At 46.9% G+C, this 16714-nt stretch overlaps 1 long non-coding RNA gene across 1 annotated transcript in view; it reads right to left on the reverse strand.

The window, feature by feature from the left end:
• LOC133666541 (uncharacterized) overlaps nucleotides 1–8268 on the reverse strand; it is a 15588-nt gene extending 7320 nt beyond the window's left edge. The window contains exon 1 of the long non-coding RNA XR_009830793.1: nucleotides 7833–8268. This is a non-coding gene — a long non-coding RNA (uncharacterized LOC133666541). The remainder of the gene's footprint in view (nucleotides 1–7832) is intronic.
• Nucleotides 8269–16714: the final 8446 nt, after the last annotated feature.

Raw genomic sequence — 16714 nt, forward strand, 5'->3', positions numbered from 1 at the left:
ATTGTCGTCCAATTTATAAATCTCCAAGATACTTTCTACATTTGCCCGATAGCAAGTAATTCGCCTGCCCACCGCACAGTCCTCTCGATCGTTTCAAAATTCAAACGCGGTTCAAATCGCGTAGAAAAGACGAAGTATTCCCAACAAGGGGCGGAGAAAACGAGAAAGAGAGAGAGAGCTACATTCGCCGGCCATTGTAATTCGTATCGCGAGTCGTGCGGGAAGATCTCTTATTTTCCCGTAGCAGTATCCAGTATACCTACCTATATCCTCCTCTCTCCCATCTCTCTCTCTCTCGTTCCATCCCCCTTTCAGCCTCCTCCTCCTCCTCCTCCTCCTCCTCGTCGTCGTCGACGACGACGTCCTCTCTATGGAGGATAGCGCGCTCCGCTCTAGAATGTAAGGGATGATTTTGGAGATAGCTCGAGGGTCGCTCGAGGTACGTGGGAGTTGTAGGTTGTGTGGGCGGTTGGACGGGTCGAGACGAGTGGCGTGGAGAGAGGGAGTGTGGCGCGGTTGCGAGAGAGGGAGGAACAGAAGTGGAGTGGAGAGAGAGAGAGAGAGGGGGGAGGGAGTTGGTGTAGGTTTGCTCGAAACGGGGGCTGCCATTGGGATGCTTCGTCCGCGGGGTGGTTGAAAGGGTGCATGGAAGGGGGATGGAGGTGAGTCTGCAGAGTCTCAGGAGGGTGAGTTTGGCGCCGAGGTGTCGGCCTTTCTCCATCTCTGTCTCCCTCCTGTATACCTACCTATGTATATACACACACACACGTATATATATATATATACACATACGCGTTACGTTATGCATGCGCGCATGCTAGGCGACTAGCACTAGGCGCGCGCGGCTTGTTTAAATCTAAATAAATAATTCGGTCGGTGCGCCGCTACGCGGCGTGACGTTGATCCCGTTGCCCGATCGGCCGTGATGTTTCTCCTCGCCTCGGTAATGCGCGCGTCTTCACAGACGGCCGACAAGTGTGACGAGCGGATCGCGAGACAGCTCGGCGTGGCAGCGTGAAATTTTAATCGCGCGATGATATTCGATCGATCCGAGCGCTCGTTCGCTCCAGCAACGCTGGAAATGGAATCCGTTCGGAGATCACGTCGAGATCGATTAAAATAAAGAACGGATACGTCTCTCTCTCTCTCTCTGAGAAGAAAAGTTCGAAAGCTCGAAAGTGAACGAACTTGGGGGAATTTGTTCTAGAGATTAAATCCGAGACTTTGAGAAAATGGGAGGCGAGGGGTGAAATTTAGGCGAAATTCGAAAAAAGATGGTACGAAACGGCGGAGGAGGGGAGGATCGAGAGAATAGCATCCGGAGATAACAGGGTCAGGTTGTTACGGGGGGGAGGAGGGAGAGGAGAACGGCGGAGAGACGGAAAGCGCGGCGAGGGGGAGGCGAAATGGGGTTACTAATTCCCGAATAATGAAGGGATGAATCGCTAACCCCTCTCCGGACGATAAAGGGGTCGGCACTTGGCTGCATTGTTGGAGTTTTACCGTGTTTTTTCAACCACATGTCACGCATTAACCGAAACAATGTGGCTTAAATGAATGGCCCTTTTCTCCCACGGCCGGGTTTGTCCCCGCGTTGTTAAAACGTCCCCGGTATTTGTCACGCATTTATTTCCCAAGGATCTCGTTGCACCTCCTTGCCCCGCTCCATCCCCTCGCCTCCTCGACGACCGACCACCACTTTAAATTCACGCTCGCGTTCGCGAGCCTCCGTGGATGAAAATTTGCGACCAGATTTCTACTCTCTTTTTCCTCCCCCCTCGACTAAGCTCCCCCATTTGCAATTCGCGCGCGAATTCGCCCCCCTCCCTCCTTTTTTAATCAAGAAGGATCGTCGATGACGACGACGAGAAGGTAAATTATATTACACAATGATTTTCCTTTCCCCTTTCGAAATTTGAATAATTTAACGCGCGAGATGTAGATCGATCGTTCTTTTCGTGAATGAATTTCCTTTTTTTCTTTTTTTTTTTTTGTTAAGAGTCACAGGTTTAGACGATCAGGGATGTGCACAATATACGATATAATAAATAATTTTCACGATATCTAAAAAGAAGTGTCGAGTAACGTCCGAGGTAGCCGAACGAGCTCGACCTTTTCTCTTTCGAAGTAAGTTTTCACGGGTGGGGGTGGGGGACGAGTGAATTCCGCGAGGACTGTTTGCACGGTTTCTTTATTCTTCCTTCTCGGGGGGTTTTCGCCCCTCGCGCTCTCTCGACGCCTACTTATATTGTTATGTAATTTATCTTGGGCTACCCCTTGTGCGAAGGAATGCTCACCCTTGGACCGCGGCATTAGCGACACCAGAGGGTGTCTTTACTTTTCACTTTTGCTAATTTCGCCTCGCCCGCTTCGGGGGAGGATGGTTTATATCACGCCGTGACAAGCGTGATAATTCATTCCACCGTTTGAGGAGATAGATTTGGAACACGATTTGCGAAATTTTGAGGTTTTTAAAAAAAGCGATCTTCTCTTTTCTCGTTCGATCGAATCGTTTAGTCGGATGTCTTTAAACGTCCTTTTTAATAAGAAGGATATTTTTATTCGATTCTCTCTAATTGTTGTTATTTTAAGATTTCACTCCGGATTTGACTCGGTCAAAGCGTCGAGGAGGAATCAACTCGAGTTTATTTTATTTATTTATTCTTCCCGTTTTTTTACGTTAAAGCCTTCGAGCTTACATGTACGAAATTATATTTAATTCGGAGACGGATGTATGATTGTTCGTTTCGCGAAAAATATGCGAAAAAGTGTCGAAAAGAATATCGATTTTCCCTCCGTGATACACCGTGATACACCGTAACGCTAATTAAAATTTCCCGGCGTTGAATTGTTTAGCAAGCACGAGAAAAGCTTTTCGCAGGTACCATAATTACCGGTTACTCGTCACGTAAGTATCTCGAGATTCAAAATTCTACTCCAATTTTCTTGTTTGCCTTAACTGTGGGAGGAGGAGGAGGAGGAGGAGGAGGTGTGCACCGCACTTATTAATATTTACCAGACTTCCAGTTTTCCATGGTGGTCTTAAAAAATATTCGCCCCCGCTCGCTTCCCGTTGCAACAACGAAATGGATCGCGGATATCCAAGAAAGAAATACGTACAACACCCTGGGAAACTTAATATTTCAGAGATTGTATTACGATAACAAAAAGATAATATTAAATATCTTTCTTATATAAAGCGAAGGGGAAGAAGGTCGGAAGGAGGGATTTTTTCGAATTTCCCGCGTTATTGTCATCTGAAAAGAGACGACAATTTTTCCACGTACGCGTTGCAATCTCTTCGAAATTCGACCACCCATTTCTGAAGCATCCTGTATTCCTCCTCTTCATCCCCTCCCCCCACTAAAAAACGCGAAAACACATTCGCAAAATTTCCTTTTCACACGCGTCGCGTGTACACGACGGATGTTCTCGCATCATTTAGGAATCATCAAAGGCGCCAACTTAACATCACGTTTCGTTTCACCGTTGGTACACGAGTCTGAGAATGCAGACTCCGGATATACGGCCAACCTCTCTCTCTCTCTCTCTCTCTCCTCTTTCGTATTTTTCTCGCCGCGGGCAGGGAAACCTATATCTACGCGTCATCCACTCTCAAGTTACCATCTCGACTTTCCACTACCTCAGCTGGTTCCTTCGCATTTTTCCCTTGGATTTTGCTTGCCGTGGAATAACCCCGTCTTCGGTGATAATGCGTATGGGGATTCGAGCTGACGTGCAAACTATACCATCGCGCGTGGGTCTTATTATGTGTTTTCTTTAAGTTATCAGTTCTTGTTCCCTTATTTTCTTTCTCTTTTTCTTTTTTCACGAAATTTTAACACGCGACGAAACAAAGATTCGATTTCGATGAATTCAGAATCAACGAGGTAACATCGTCAATTAGCGAGATATTCGTATATATTCTCTCGATCAGGACACAAAACGAATTGACTGTGAAAATCATTTGCGTCACAGTCTACCAATATCACGCGTTATCGAGTAAAAAAAGTATCCGTTGAAAATCATCTTCCCGCTTATTATTAAAATCATTTTTCAAAATCAACTGTTCAAGGAGTCTCGATCTCCCCATTTCTGAAACGCATTTACCCACTTCTCTCGATCCGTCAAAAAGTAAAAGTAAGAGAGAAAGAAAAAGAAAATAAAGAGAGAGAGAAAAAACCGTGACTCGTTACACGTTTTCCATTTCCCTTTTACCAGTATGCCATTAACCGCTCGTGTTTATTCTCCTCCTCCTCCGGTTTAAGCGAGTTTTTGCCCTATTAGCGATATTAGTGACACCTCGCGACTCAAATTGCAAGCGTTATTGAATAGCCGGTAAGCTGGGCGGAAACGCAGGAAGAACAGGAGACACGGAAAGAATCGGAACAATTATCCGCGCGGTTTTTCTTCTCGCGTAACGGCCGAACGGGGATCGGCGAAAGGAGGGGGCATGCGTATCGCGCGCATGCACGAGCACATGGCATCCGCGCGCGACATAATTCGCCAAAGTATCCGTTAATGAACATCCGTGAACGGTAATTCATTTCATACTTATTCTCGCGACGGCTGGCGCGTATCCTTGTTCGTCAGGGCCAACAAAGCTGGCCCCTTATCCGCGCAACGCATTCCCCTCGAGAATGCATCGCGACGTGCACCTGTGCGCTGTTCCGCCGCCGCTGTTCTGCCGAGACTGCGGCACCGTAAAGCGTGGAAAAAGAGACAGAGAGAGCACGAGGAGAAGAGAAAAGACGGTGAGCGAACGAATGGGGGAGAGAGAGAAAGAGAGAGAAGAGAAGACCGTAGCGACGAGGTAGCGGTAAGCGGGCGAAGGAGGAGGAAGAGGAAGAGAAAAAGGAGCAAGAGAACGGACGATCCCTGCCGAGGGAAAGGAGAGGAAAGTAGAGTAGAAGAGAGAAAGAGGGAGAGAGAAGGGTGGAGAGGATAGGAGGGCTTCACGTAGCACTTTTCCTTGTATTACTTAGCCCAGGATATAACCCACCGCGGCGTCGGTGGTGCCTATATCTCAGCCGAGGAAAACCACCCTCCGTACGCGTATCTCTCCCTCTTGCCTTCACCCGTCCTTCCCCATCCCACCTTCTCTCCGCCACACTCTCTCTCTCTCTTTCTCTCTTTCGCTCGCTCGCTCTCGCTCTCTCTCCCCATCCACCTTCTGGCAACCCGCTCTCCCTCTGAGCCGTACACCCTCCTCCCTCCCGCCCCGCAACCGGCTATCCACCCTCCTAGTCAACCCCGACACACTCTACGCTCTCCTCCCTGTTCTCCTCCCCCCCGATTCCACCCACCGACACCCATCCACCTACCTCCATCCACCCGCTTTCCTTCCTCAACCACCCGCCCCCCTCCCCCGCACTCTCACTCTACCCACATCCACCACCACCGCCACCCTCCTCACCTCTGCTGCCTTCATCCGTCGTTCCAACTCACCCCAACGCACCCCCTACTGAAGGTGGGTGCGCCCTACTGGCGCCTGAATCATCCCGCCCGAGGCCACGACCAGGGCGAGAGGACTGCGGAGGGAAGGGGAACGGGAACGTAAAAGAGAGAGAGAGAGAGAGAGGAATGGAAGGAGAGAGGTGGATAGAGTATATACCGGGGGGAGGAGGGTGGCTGACTGAGCTAGGGTTTTGGCGGTAGAACGGTGGTGGTGGCGGGTGCTACTGCTACTGCTGGTGCTGCTGCTCAGGAGGGTGGCTCAAGAGAGGAGGAGGAGGAGGAGGAGGTGGTGGAGGAGTAGATGGAGGCCGGGGGTGGAACGGGAGGAGGTAGAGAAGGAGGGTAGCGGAGTTAGAGAGTCCGTGAGAGAGGAGGGTGAGGGGAGTGATTCGTTGGTTGGTTGGGTTGGCAGGGAAACAGGGGGGGAAGGGAGTAACGGGAGAGAGAAGAGAGAGAGAATTCGAGCAGCAAGGTACGTACCCGTGGGGTTGAAAGGGGGCGTCGAGTCGCCGTCGTCGTCGACGTCGTCGTCGTCGTCGTCGCCGTCGTCGTCGTAGTCGACGTCGTAGTCGTCGTAACCGTAGGAGGGAGAATATAGTCGGTATAAAGGGGGAGAGACGGGAGATGGGGGCGAGGAGGCCGGCGGGGTGGCTGGCAGAGGGGTGTAAGGCTTCACTAATTATTTTTTGTCGGTCGCACGACAGGGGTGCGACTGCCAGCAATGACTGAAATTAAATGAATGAGCACCCGGCAGCGTTTCACGACCGTTGGAAGAAACGAGGCCGAGCGATCGACCGAGAGTGGGAGGAAGAGAGAGATGAAAGAATGAGAGGTGGGAACGGGAGGCAGAGAGGGAGGCAGGGGGGAGAAGAGAGAGAGCGAGAGAGAGAGAGAGAGAATCCGTACGGATCGCTTTTGGCGGGTTTTCGGTGGGAGGACGGAACCCCGTCAAGGGAAAGGATTATGAATAGAACTGTTCATTTTTCTCAAGTGTGAAATTATTAAAGATGGCCGACAGCTCGAGAAAAACTTCGATCTCTCCTTTTTACAACGGGTTGTCCCCCGTGCGCGTTTTTAAAAATGCCGCACGAACTTTCGTACAGTTTCGTGCGAACGAAACTCTCTTCGTTCGTGTGCGAGGTATTCGGTTGCTTTCCGATGCTCGTTTCGGAAGCTTCTTACGATCGAAAGCGTGTTGGAGAGATCAAATTTCCAAACGGATATCTCGTTTCGTTGCTATTGTTATCGGTGTTAATAAAAATACTCGCGAAAGTACGTTTGTCGATTTATTTTTGTTCTCTAAAATTCTCGAAAATTCCAACATTGGACGATTGGACGATTGCTATATTTCTCGTTTTGGATAAGCAAAAAACCGATTGAAACTCGACGGAGATTCGCAAATTTGTTAACCGTATTAATGAAATTTTCACTGGAGTATTTCTATACGTGACGAGGATCGTGTGTTCGATATTTCGTCGGAATAGGAATTGAGTCAAAGATCGAAAATATATCGAATTAATTTTATTCAGCGGTCGATACAAATTTAAACTGACGAAACTTTCTTCGAAATTAAAACTTCATCACATCAAGGAATGGCGATTCGTATTTTAACGAGTATTGCGATCAAAGAGTGGATTCGAATTATCTTTGCTACTCTCTTAACATTTAGATAAAAATTAATCTCATTCCGTAATTAATATTATGTTATTTCATACCGTTTATATATACGATCTTAATTGGAAAAATTAAACGATATATTTTTAAATTTTTAATACCGATAGTAAAAATAAAAAAGTTTTGAAATATTTCAAAAATGTTTATATTATAGGTTGAATTTTTTTTACTAAAATTTCATACACTTTTATTTTTATTTACGCAAACTTTTAGACACTTTGCAATTTTTGAGATCTATCTATTTACGTATAATAATAACTCGATAGCTACCATTGATCACTTTAAAAATATCATCTATAGGAATCGGTAAATTTTTCGATCGACATTTACGTATATATATATATACATATACGTGTACATATTTATATCCATATAATAATTCGGAATAAAAATTGCAAATATATTATTTAATATTATTAAATACGATTAAATACGATAAGAAAAGTTTAATAACTTTTTAACATATTTTCTAACATATTTGTAACAAGATACAAATGCACAACCTGTATAACCTCTATGTGCATACGTGAAAATATGATTTTATGATTTTTATCGTTTAATTTTTCTAATTATAATAAACACAGAATATGTTTCGTTATCGTATCGACTTTTATACGTATATATAAAAATATATTCGAGTAAGACGATGCGTTTAAATTTTTTATGCATCGATATCTAAAAAATCAATTTCATCGTCTTACCTTATCGTTGAAATTCTTCGATTGTTTTACATGTGTTGATCCATTCCGTTGTTAATTTTTGATATTTTACACTGTACACACTTTTAAATGCACTAGTTTTGCTTGAATATCGATAATTATTTTACGAAATAAAATTCGATCAATCACTCGTGTCCAGCGGGAAGAAAACTGTCATGGCGTCTTGATCCTACTTATAGCGCTGCAATCGTATCGATTATTACGATATCACGAATAGAATCGATATGTGAAAATATTAATTACGTTTATATTTTAAATAGACGAATAATATAAATTTAATCGTGTAATTTATAATGTAAACACGTATAATTTATATAATATAAGGATTATATTACATTATAAATATATATAAAAAATATATATTTTCAACTATCGATTTTATCTTCGATTGTAATTTATAACATATGTTATTGATTCGATTATACATATTTATAATATTATTTATAATATAAAAATGCATAATTTATGCAATATAAAAATAATATTACATAATAATTTATTATGTAATAAATATATATTTATTATATAATAAATATCGATAAATATCGATTCTATCTACGTTTCATCAATCATCGATATGATCGAAGCGCCATGACAGTTGCGCAGTGTCGGTTTTCGTCCCGCCAAAAGTGTTTCTTGTGAGTGAACGATCGAGTATTATTTTGTGAGATAATTATTAATTTACGAGTGAAATTAATGAATTAATACGATCAGTGTAAATGTGATTAACAAAGGAACGGTGAAAGAGGACTATACTTCTACCAAAACTTCTACGAAATGAGAGCATAGCATTCGTTCGAGAACTGCAACGACAAGGTACGTGAAAATTGTCTTTTGTAACACGGTAGCCATGTTGGATATCAATAAGAATAAGAATAAATTATACCAATGTATTTTAATTTTGCAAACAATTAAGAAACAAATCGATACATTTGGAACAAAGGTTAATATCAAGTATAGGCGATGAATTCTCGTAATATATATGTAATATATATGTTACATAACCTTTATTATGTCTCACCGATTATTCATCTCTTCTTATTGCTGTTACCAGCGAGTCAGAAACGGATCGTTCAAAGCTATAATCGGTCTAATCTCGGCGAGACTTCTTCGCGTCGTGTAAGACACGCACCGCTACGTAAATTGCGGCCGGTTTATAACTCGAAAAGGAAGAAAAAGAGAGGAAAAAAAGAAAAAAGAAAGAGGAACGTCGGTCCGCGTAATTGCTATCGACGTTGCTTGCATATGTCCCGATCACACGGTTCGATCGTTCGCGAGTACGTGCTCCTACAAAATTTAGTGACTAGCGGTTTCCGCGACGATCTCAATTAATTTCCACGCAATTAACTTCCAATGCCTGGAGCGAGTCTCCGCGCGTGAACTTCTCGTCGGTAAATCACAGCGATCATGCAACGCGTGTATGCGTTATCCACGTATTCACGTAGGTGAAAAGCCGTAGGTCGAAGGTGTAAGTGTTCCGTGAGGATGCGGATAGGTGGGCCGGGATGGGGGGGTAGGATTTAAAGCTTGTGCAAACACGCCGGATCTCCGTGCTAGCATAAATACGAGGAACAAGGTGGCAAATGGCACGGGGGGGTAGCTCGTTCCTTTCTACCGTGTCCCAATACCAACCCCTGGATCTTCTCTTGTTTCCGTGTACGAGGCGCGGACAACTTTAGTCTGTTCGGAAAAGTAAATGTCGAGAGGTTTATTTTGCCTGCCGTTCCTCGTTGGAAATTTCGGGCGCGAATTCGTTGATGGGGCGTTTATTTCGAGCGCGCGGAGAGCGTTGGTATGTTGGTAATGGATTATTAATTGCTACGGGAGAGGAGATATTTTGCGTTTAATGTTTTGTATATGAAAATTTATGAGATGAATTTTTGTTGTTTATTTAAATATTTTTTAATACCAAAACTATCAATTTATAATACGTATTTAAATATATTACAGATTGTTAGAATTAAAATAATGTTATAGAGCCAATATCAATTTTGCCAAAAGGAATTATTAAAATTATACACTTTTTTTTATTGCAATTTCTTTAATAATCTTATCCAAACGGATTTACGCATTAAAAAATTTTTTTTTTTAAATATCTCTGTCTCGTTTCGTATGACGTAAACTTCAATTGCTCGTACGTGCATACATAATCGACATTTTCGCACATCAACTTCCGTATTTGTTCTCTAGAATCTACCTACTCTTAATAGACGGATATTTTTCGAATATATTAACATCTCTTACGCATTTATCGTAACAATGAGCAGAGATATCAGGAATCAGTGCTTTTTCCCTCCTACTTCGAATCTAAAAATAGGAAAGAAATAAAAAAACGATACGTTCAACAAGTTCGCAATCAATCCCACATCGCATAACAAGCTTCGAAATCGTATTAATTTCACGACACATCGTACTTATATTCCTCCGAACCATTTCATTTTATTGTCGCGGGGAAGAGAAACATTTTAGACGAGGCGACGTTGGAGGATGCGCCTCGGCCCCGGCACATCGTTAACCGTATTCATGGAGCTGGGGCGGGATGGTTTGGCGGAAGGGAATTAAAATCACCCTACTTATTGTCGGCGTGCGGCTTTTCGGTGACGCACGTTGCTCGAAAGATCAACCGATTTCATCGTTTCGGAGGGGGATCCCGGGGCTTTGTCGTCGTACGTGGCTCCTAATATTTCTAAGAGGGTGGCGCAAATTAGGCTCGACTTTGATTTCGCTCGTTAATTCGATTATAAATCTCGAGATCTCTTCCAACGCAAAGGGAAAGTATCGGAAATGGGAGATCGATCTCTCGTTTCGTAAATTCGTTGGGAATGGGATTTCACTTATCGGGTGTGAAATCGAATTTTACGTCGCGTTTCCTCCCCTCCCCTCCCTCGGTGTCTTAAACTTAACCGTTTGTTGCCCCGTTTAACGAGTCGTTAATAATTTCCTGCGTCCAACGATGGGACAATGGGTTACGTTTTTGCCGATAATTTGAAATCGATATTCAAGTTCGCACCCTTTCGTCTTCCCTTCCCGTTGCCACTCGACAATCCTCATATTTTTAATATCTCAATAACGATCTCAAAAATTTCTCTGTATTATCTTAACTGCGATATAATGTAACATTAGCTTGTATTTCTAATACGTTTATCCCCGATCCCGAGAAGAAGAGAAATATTCAAAACACACTTATAACGAACCAGATATATACATATATATATACATCGGCTTGAAAATGAATCGGTCATTGCTCAGTTGAGACCAATTGAATGCCATGTCCTATCAGCTGACATTTCCATTTCCTTTATAAACGACTCTGCTCGAACGACGGTGCCGCTCGATCTCTTTAAATCCCCCGGAAATCGCCAGGTTCGTCGAGCTCGCCGAAAAACACCGATCCTCTCCTCCTCCTTCTCTGGCCATTCACCGGCCGTTTCTTCAAGCCGGAACAAGGAACCGGTTTTTTTCTCCTCCCCCTCCCCCGGAATCACATTCTGCCTAGGTCAGCCGGATCTCCGCCCTCCCATCCAACGGAGGGATCCCTCCGGTTCCACGATCCACCTACGAGAGAAAACATCCCTTACGTAAGAATCGATACGCGTAGGAGGGGAGAGGAGAGGATGTGCAGAGGGCAAGCGAGAGGTGGCTGCGGAGATGGCGAGAGAAAGATATATATATATATACACATAGACAGAGAGTGAGAAGTAGCGAGCAACGTTTCAGAGTTCCCTTAGCGATCTTACTCGAGCGCCGGAAACATCCCTTATCCTCGAGGTACCTCGAGATTCTTCCTCGCGTTTGAACTCCGCCACGTGAGACGCACTCCTCCTCCCTCGCCGTTGGCGCTCCTCTTCCTTTCCTTCCACTTTCCTCCTCCTTTCCCTCTTCCACTCTTTCTTCTTCCTCTTCTTTTCCCTTTATCCGCCCACCAGCGAGGAGAGCAGATCGTCCCAGAGAACGACCCACGCGTACGTCCCGTGACGCGTACGTAGAATCTCGAAGCTCTTGCTAGGATGCCTCGAAGCTTGGTGCCGCCAAGCGGAGCGAGAGAGAGACGGGGAGAGGAAGGAGAGGGAAGGAGGAGGTTGGAGACGGCGGATGGTACGGGGAGAGCGAGAGAAAGAGAGGGTCGAGGGTGGGTTGGCAGGCGCGCGGGGTTGGAAACGTGGTGTTTGTTCGGGACGATAGTGTAAGACGGTGACGTGCACATCCCCTGCCAAGCCTGCCAGTCTGCCAGGCAGACTCTGCTTTTGCCTCTCTGCCTTGGCTGCCACTGGAAATGGAGGGTGGTTTCTCAACCCTTAGGTCGGGCGTAGTAGTGGTGGTGGTAGTAAGTCGGGGGCGGGTGTGGGTGAAAATGTGGGTGGAGGTGGTGAAGGCGAGGAGAAACGATGGTACACGGGCGATGGAAGGAGGGAAGGCGAGAGAGGAGTTTCAGAGTCCGCGGGGGGTGGGGGAGAGGAGGAGGAGGAGGAAGAGGGGGGAGGGCAAGAGGGTAAGAGGGAGGGAGGAGGGGGCCGGGTAACGAAGGGAACGCGAGGGAGAAAGAGAATAACAGACTCGCCTGTATGGGCGTAGTAGCCAGGGGCCGAGAGAAGTACTTTCGAGGTCGGCAGGGCCGCCTTAATTATCGTCGCGTTTCGTGAAAGCGCTTCCACTTTATTTCGTCGTTCTTCTTCTTCTTCTTCTTCTTCTTCTTCTTCTTCCTCCTCCTCCTCCGATCTCTATGCCTCTCTCTCCCCTTATTTCTTTTCTTTTTCCGTTACGTTATTATCCCCATTCCCCTATTCGAATTCTTATACACGTAATTCTTGACGATTTTTACGACGATATCGTTACGTCTATCGTCAACGAAACCATGATTTATGTAATGGACGCCAATTATACGGATAAGTGGAAGTTAGTCAGAAATTAATGCAAAGGGATGTTTGGCTTGGGGGTTGCTCATTGTGTTTAGGGGTCCATTGTTCGTCCCATTGAAATGGATATAGAACGAACACCTTGCCTTGCCAACGGTGAACAGGTTTTAAATTCCTTTTTTTCTCTCTCTCTCTCTCTTTATATATATATATATATATCCTCCTTTGTACTAAGGCCGTTTAGCTTTTCGTCGAGGAATACCCGAGTCCGCAAACTTTCTAATTGATCTATTATACGAGGACCCGTTAAAGGAAGAGAGGCGTGTGGCGCATCCGAAGAAACGACTAATTTTCATTCGTTAACCGACCTTCGGTCGAAACTTGTCGGATTAATAGAGTGCCACCATCTGGCGATGGAATGAAGACACGGGAGAGAAATTCTTTTCTTTTTAACCGTCCCCTCCGCCCTTTCCACCTGGCAAGTATAGGAGTATAGTTGGCCGTCTCTATTGAAATTATTAATCTTCCGCGTAATTACGCCGGTACTTCCATCGACGTGACTGTACTACTTTGTCCTAGCTGCCATCGTTACTCGGGACTCTCAAAAATGCCCGGAATTTCCAAGAGGGTAGACGCTTAACCCCAGGGAGTTCCGTGCAAAACTTCTTCCTCTTTCTCCCTCTCCCCACCTCCTCCCGTTTCGCGTGGAAAGAAGCGAAACGAGGAAGCGACTGTTCCTCCTCTTCCTCTTCCTCTTCTTCTTCTTCTTCTTCTTCGTATACCTTGGAAGAAGAAACCTTGGAAGGGGGAGGAAAGAAGGAGAAGACAAGGGCAACTAAGAGCACTCTCTCTCTCTCTCTCTCTCTTGGATTTTGGAATTTTACGGCCACGTCGTGGCGCGTCCCTGAGCCAAGGAGAAGGCGTAGGAACGTGTACGGTGTTGGATCGAGGGTGGTGAACGGGGTGAGGGGGTGCTTTGATGCTCGTAAGGGTGTGGATTGGGGGTAGAGAGAAGGAGAGAGAGAGAGAGAGCGGAAGCAGAAGGAGAGGAGAGGAAAGGAAGAAGAAGGAGCGGAGAGGGTGTAGAGGAGGGAGAGAGGCAGAGTCGCACAGGCAGATGGCAAGAGGTGCCCGATGAGAGAGGAAACGAGACGGAGAGGGAGACAACCGGAGTTCTGGCGATGCTGTACGCCGGCGGAGGGTGAGTTACCGAGGACTCGGGGACCTAACCCTCTTTTCTGGACTCACACTCCCGCATCCTCCACTCTCCCTCTCTCTCCGCCTCGCCCCAACCACCTGCAACCGTCTCTCCTCGCTCCACCGCGTTCTACCTACTACTACCGTTGCTGCCTTTCCTGCCTCCGCCTGCCTCCACTCCAACCCCTTCTCCACCCACCCCCAGAACGCCAGACACGGCACATTGCCCGGAGTGTTGCGTTGTTGCCTTCCGAGGCACCCCGACGTTCAATTTTGTATAACTATCCGGCGTGCATTACGAAAGTTGCCGCGAAACTTTTCCTTCCCTTTCGCGCTACCCTGCAATGCCACCTCCTACAACCGACCTACCTCCCCGCCCACTCCTCGCCAGCGCTTCGATTAACTCCCTCTCCTCTCTCTCTCTCTCTCCCGCGCTTTTCGTTTTTCAATTGTTTCTCGCCACTTTTCCTTACTTCCGTGGTATCGAGCGAAAGAGTTTCAGAGTTTTCGCCGCCAGTCTCCTCTTTTTAATTACCAATTTTTGAGAAGTTGGTTAAAAAAGATCCGGTATATCTTTGTCTGTTCCGAATTCCCGTCTTCTCGGAAGATTTTGAGGGAAGGTTTTGACCTAGATAAGGCAGCAGGGGGAGAGAGATAGAGAGAGAGGCGTGTAGGCGCATCGATCAACGAGTTTTCGCTCAAGTTTCGCGAAGTTATTCTCTCGTTTCTTCTCTCGCTTATACCAGCCTCGAATAGCAGTTGTTCGAGATTGCGCTCCGCGGCCAGTGAGGAAGTTTCACAGATGGTTCGGATCGTTGATCTTCCGAGAGCGAGAGTTAATATTCCCCATATTCGTCTCGATCCTTATAATTCGCGAAACCTTGGAAAAATCTTCGGTCGAAAATTCGCTCTTTGTTATTGTAATAAAACCTCCAAATCGTGGTAACGGATATTAAACAAAAGTGCTCCGTTTGTATATCGGTCAACGGGGATGCATCGAAAGGGTTAATAATCGTGGCAGCCTAAAGCGGCGAAACAGGCGACTCTTGGACGCATCCTCCCCCTCCTCCCCCCTCCTCACCCTTCCAACGGAGGCGGAGAGACAGAAAGAGAGAGACGAGCCACCCTTTCACCGAGGAGAGCCTTAACCCTTCGGAATCAGCTCCATATCCGTAGCAACCCCTTTACTTGGCGGCTACCCTCGCCGCCCCCCTCTGCAACCGTCGATGCACATCAACTCCCCCTCCCCCCTCGGATGCACGCACGTGCGCCCCCTTTCCCGTGTCTGCTCGTTCGCTTAAACGCACCCTCTCTCCTCGGCGGCAGCAACATCAGCCAACCTCTCCCCTCCCTGCCCCGCTGATAGCAACAGCGACACAGCGGCACCGGTGGCGAGCAGCACCAGCGGTGGTGCAGCAACGGGAACCAGCAACAGCTACCGCACACCACGAGGTAGCACTGGCTGCCAGTGGAGGGTCTTCTGACAGCAAATCGATTGAACGGTATAATTTATACCACCCCCTACTCATCTCGCCCCCCTCGTCGCCCACCTACGCCGGCATATATATATATACACATATACATATACACACATATATACGTATATATACACGCGCGTGTTCTGCCACAGCGAACCCCTCCTGTGCCTCTACCCGTCCCTCCCCGCTCTCCCCAGCTCCCCTGAATAGTCATCATGCGAGTATTCTGCCTGTTGGCGGCCGAGTGGGCGAGTGGATAATGGGGGAGAGGCCGGCGCTGCTCGAGGGCCCCTGAGTGTGTCACCGTGCACGCCGCGTATCCTGCCGCGCCTCGGTGTACGCCGCGATTACGAGTATTTATAGGGAGCGGTGGTGGTGTGTGTACGTCCGTGAATGCAGCGCGCGGGCCTTGGCGAGGCCCAGTGTGGCGAGCGGAGGCGCACCTGTGCGCGTGCGCGTCGGCGCGCTGGTCGAGTCGAGTCGAGTCGAGCCGTCACACTTGACCGAACCGCCATCCAACGTGCATGTGCGCGTAGCACGCACGCATCCCAGTTCGCCCAGTTGATCGCGGTCAACGCGACGCGACGAAGGCTGGGTGGGGAAAAATCCTTCCTCCCTCCCTCCCCTCGAAGGAACTACTCGTTAATGAGTTTCGATAAGTCGTAGTTGAAAAGATGAGACTCGGAGGGGAGTCGAATTTTAGATTGTTCCTTGGCTCGGGTTGGGTAAGGTTAATTAAGATGAGAGACGGAGTGAGAATAGAAGCGGAATAGAAGAGAGACGAAAGATAAAGTCGTGGAAACATTTCTTTTTTTCTCCAAATTCTGGAACGAGCATGGAACCACCGTGATTATTACCACCGTAAATAATCCCGCGCCCCGCGGAGGCAAATAATTTATAATGGCGACGATAGGCGGCCGTTTGACGTCCCAGATTTATTATTTCGGCGCGCGTCGTTTGCGCGTACGCGGATCGTTATTATTTGTAATACCCCCGGCAATGTGTTATCGCACGCGTACGCGGAGGGGAGGGGGCGATAGGCGGAAAATCAGGCTGAAAAACGTTACGGGCTGGGAAATGGCCGGTGATCTCGCGTGTTTTATCACGCGGAGAACCGCATCGACATCTCGTTCACTGTCAAAACTGACTGATGAATCGATCGAAACTGCGCAACGGATACACGTGCCGATTATGAATCCCCTCCCCCCTCGATTGGGTCGGGCGGCCCATTTCCGGCGGGGAAAAAACGAGGATGCGTGCGTCGCGAATAAATAAATAAACGGCGGAACGGGTAAATACTGCTTTCTGACCCATTTTCACGCCGCTGGAGGAACGG

This window comes from Apis cerana, linkage group LG8, assembly GCF_029169275.1.
Source record: "Apis cerana isolate GH-2021 linkage group LG8, AcerK_1.0, whole genome shotgun sequence".
Classification (NCBI taxonomy): domain Eukaryota; kingdom Metazoa; phylum Arthropoda; class Insecta; order Hymenoptera; family Apidae; genus Apis; species Apis cerana.